Raw genomic sequence first — 4,618 nt, forward strand, 5'->3', positions numbered from 1 at the left:
AATCACTCATTTGGTTAATATTCAGAACCTTCCTAGAAGGGCAAAAGGAAGCGTGAAGTAAAGAGTATAATAAAAATTCAATTTGAGTGTTAAGAAAAAGAGAGTAAAAACCTTTTGGCCTCGTTCATCGAAATTTGTTAAATATTCGTTAAACGCTTTTACGCATGTCTTCGCAATTTATTAAGACCAAAGAGTGTAAAAAAATAATTGGTGCCATCTGAAAAAACTTAAATTTGCTGTTTGAAAACCAATTTACATTTCAGAATTGTTGACAAATTATGCAAGAAGTATTCAGAAAAAGAAATGTTGAAAATTGGAATTTTTTGAAAATATGGTATTGGTAACTGTTAATAACTACAAACTCCTGGAGCATTGCAAATTCCCTCAAAAGTTCCCCGTTCAATTTGCTTCCAGGGATATACCCAGCTTTTTGGATTGCGCTTCTGGAAGGCACGAAATGTTGTATTTTGTTGGGAAAAAAAACTGGTGTCGATGAAGGTGGGCGCGCTCAATATTCAGAAGAGTCGACTGGTTCTTGATTATCGTGTCAGTTCTTTCTTGTTCGATTCAATCGGTTTGCTTTATGTTATCAGCTGACAACGCCCTCAGGTTGGTGATTTAAATTATGTCTCTGTTTCTAATGAACATCTTGCTGTTATGCAATTCATTTGCTGCAACGGTAATGCTGCCGCAACGTTCCAGCAAACCGCACATTCCACCGATTTCATCCGAGGCTGAGGGAAACTGGTTCTTTCACTCGAAGAACGAGGGAAAACCATCAGTGAATTGATGTAGATGAGGAAATTTTGCATTGTGTTATCGTGATATCGAAACCAGTAAACGTGCGTTACGCACTGACCTTGGTGTTTCACAATGGAGAGTCAGTCACATTTTATACTACTGTTCGTTTGAAATGTAACTATGAAAACCCCATTATGGATAAACATATGTGAAAAGAGTATGTTTACGATAACTAAAGTTTAAACAAACATTGTACAGAATATTTAGGTAAGGTATTGGCTAAGATAAAAAAGTCAGTGTCCCGAACGGGATTCGATCCCAAGACCCTTGACTTAAGAAGCCGCTGCTCTACCACTTGTGCTATCGTGACTTCGATCCACTCGGACACCAATTTTTCCTTTTTTTGCCATTTTTTAAAGGTGAAGAAAATTCGAAAGGTGTAGTTGAGACGGGAGGTTGGTGTCCTAGAGGATCGAAGTCACGATAGCTCAAATGGTAGAGCAGCGGCGTATTTAGTCGAGGGTCTTGGGTTCGGAATCCCGTTCGGGGCACTGACTTTTTTATCTCAACCAATATCTTACATAGAGATTAATTAATTGAAAAAAGGTATTTGTCAATCGGACTACGAACTTTAATGAATTTCACAGAATATTTCAGCAAGCGTGTATTGACAAACAGCAAAAATAACCTTCTAATACAATAATAATTCAATTGTAGAAAACATTTATTATACAAAGACAAACTTTTTCCATTATGTCTTTTTTCAGGTGTAAAGGATAAATGTAATGGTCTAAAAAAAACACGTTTTTAAGCTATCGCCCCGCTTTCGACTTTTTTAGGCCTTCTTCAGGGTACTATAAGACAATAATTGTCAGTCAGGGGGAATATTGTACGTACGGGTATAGTTTTACTTACAATTCTATTGTCAATTCACTAATTTTGAGGTCCGCTTGACCAATCTTGCATTTAATTAAGGTTTTTAGTTGTGAAAAAAGTCAATGGCACGAGTGGAATTCGAACCCACGACCCTCGCTAAATACGCCGCTGCTCTACCACTTGAGCTATCGTGACCTCGATCCACTCGGACATTAACTTCCCATCTCAACCCCACCATTTGAATTTTTCCTCCTTTTTGCCATTATTTCAAATGTCGTGTAATCTATTTGATTCTCGGCGACAAATGAAATGGCCACGGAGAGCTTTAGTGATGGTATACTTCATTTTTAAACTTATTAAATTCACTAATTTCGTGGTCCGCTTGACCAATTAATATCTTACAATTAATTATGGTTTGATGAAGGTTGTAATGAATAAATGTAGTATACCTTCACTAAAGCTCTCCGTGGCCATTTCATTTGTCGCCGAGAATCAAATAGATTACACGACATTTGAAAAATGGCAAAAAAGAAGGGAAGATTCAAAAGGTGGGGTTGAGATGGGAGGTTAGTGCTTGAGTGGATCGAGGTCACGATAGCTCAAGGGGTAGAGCAGCGGCTTATCTAGCCGAAGATCGTGGGTTCGAATCCCGCTCGTGCTGTTGACTTTTTTATCTCCTCTAAAAAAACTTATTTAATCGATGGTCAATTTATAATCAAGTTAATAAAAAAAATGTATGGATGACTTATTCCTGATTATAGGAGGGAAGGATTTGAACGATTTAGTTGCAGCTTTTAGCTCCTGCCATCCCCAGCTGGAATTCATTTATGAAATGGAGGTTTAATGTAAATTGCCGTTCGATCTATTGGTGATTAGAGAAAACGATAGACTCGAGACAAATTGGTAGCAAAAACCTACTAGTTCAGAGAGATTGTTGCATTTTCTTCCTCCCATTCCTCTCAGATGAAAATTAATGTAGCCTACAATTTCATTGACCGTGCGCTTAAATTGAGCGATACAAAATTTCACGAAGGAAACATCCAGAAGCTAAAAAACATGTTTACCCCAGGACCTTGATCGGATGTAAAAATTGTAGATAAATTTGAAAACATAATAGATAGAAGGTTGTTCTTTCATCTTAAGAGCATAGGGCCAGTCCAAAATAAATCAAATGTAATATACTGCACAAAATATACTGAATGTGTACTATGGTCTGTATTTATGTAAAAAAGCAAGACAACATGAGTATGATTGCAACGATGCGAATAGACCTGGTACTGCGATGTCATATCATGCACAACACCATAATCATATGTTTAATCTCAGGGATATAAAAAATATAAAAATCATGGATATCGAACGAGGTAGAGGGCTTAGGCTGCTAAAAGAAAAAATTACTAATCTCGTGGTCCGCTTGTTCAATTAATATATTATAATTAATTAAGGTTTTTAGTTGAGATAAAAAAGTCAATGGCACGAGCGGGATTCGAATCCAATCCGATTACACGACATTTGAAAAATGGCAAAAAGAAGGGAAAATTCAAAAGGTGGGGTTGAGATGGGAAGTTGGTGTCCGAGTGGATCGAGGTCACGATAGCTCAAGTGGTAGAGCATTGGCTTATCAAGCCGAAGGTCGTGGGTTCGAATCCCGCTCGTGCCATTGACTTTTCATCTCAACTAAAAACCTTAATTAATTATAAAAGAAATAATGTTGATTTTCCAAGACGATATAGCTCATTTAAAGACAGATATAAATGAATCAAATTTGGTATACAGTGGGCTACTTAGTTTTCAATCATACTTTATGTATATAAATATCTGTGCCTTAAAGAAACGTTATTATACTCATGAATGTGCGTCCCTCTGCACTTAAAATTTTTCAATTGCCTTCCTTTTTGCTAGGGAAATTTTGGTGACCACATGAACATAACAAGGAGGAGATTATCATTTAGTGAAAAAAGAATTGGTGTAATTAGAATTCTATTATATCAGAGAAACCTCTGTTACATCATTTGTTTTTAAATTTATATATGTGTTTGAAAAATGACCACCGAGTCGTTAGTAAAACCAGCTACGTACATAAAATTTATGTCCTGACTGACAATTTGCTGTGTTTGATACAGTGCCCCGAGGAAGGCCTAATAAAGTTCGAAAACTAGGCGTTCGTTCAAAAATGTGTTTTTCATGGGCCATTATCCTAATCTTTTACCCTTTGTCATTGGCTGATATCGCATCATTCATAAATTTTATGACTTGTGCCATTTTTATATTGCAAAAATAATTTATTTTTAATAATTCAGGCAAAGCGTTGTTAAAATTTTGAATATAATTTTCCTAAACAACGTCCTGCTAAATGTTAGTTAAGATTCAGAAATAATTATTTAATATTAATAAAAATTAATTATCAGAAGAATGCTGTTTTAGAAGAACAAACAGGATTAGCAAAACATTTAAGCGAAAATATACATAAAATTTGTTAAATTAGATTTATATTAAAGTTGTAGATTAAAATAACATAACAATAATAAATTGCACTGGTTTGAAAATCTTTTTGCAAAATTATGCAACAATTATGTAAAACTACATACTGGTAAGCAGGTAGAAAGATAAATATACGATTTAATCAAATGTCGGCCGAAAACCCCTCAGATGAACAACTAAAAAAAATGAATTGTTTTTATTGCAACAGAACATCTGAGTACGATATAATTGCGTTGATAAGTGAGAAGTGCTTACCAAATTTATGATTGGGATCAGGTATATTGTCCAAAATGAAATAAAAATATGTTTTTCTGCCAAAATGTTCTGCTTATTATTAGGACTTCCTTAGGTCTCTACAGAATGATAAACATAATTATTTTAATAGCATAGGCTCAAAATATAAATTGTGAAAACAGTCAGAAAGATTTATGATTTCATTTATTCGACTCACGGTTACATGTGCAGTAGACATATCTTAAAGAAAAACCGATTTTTGCATCATAAATTGTTGCTCACAAAA

The 4,618-nt window shown here is 35.0% G+C and overlaps 1 non-coding gene across 1 annotated transcript; it reads left to right on the forward strand.

The window, feature by feature from the left end:
• The first annotated feature begins 3,204 nt into the window (after nt 1–3,204).
• On the forward strand, nt 3,205–3,277 carry Trnad-auc. Its single transcript has one exon. It is a non-coding gene; the product is annotated as a tRNA-Asp (tRNA).
• The last annotated feature ends 1,341 nt before the right edge of the window (nt 3,278–4,618 follow it).

Source organism: Cimex lectularius, unplaced genomic scaffold, assembly GCF_000648675.2.
Source record: "Cimex lectularius strain Harlan isolate CLEC.00 unplaced genomic scaffold, Clec_2.1 scaffold164, whole genome shotgun sequence".
Taxonomy (NCBI): domain Eukaryota; kingdom Metazoa; phylum Arthropoda; class Insecta; order Hemiptera; family Cimicidae; genus Cimex; species Cimex lectularius.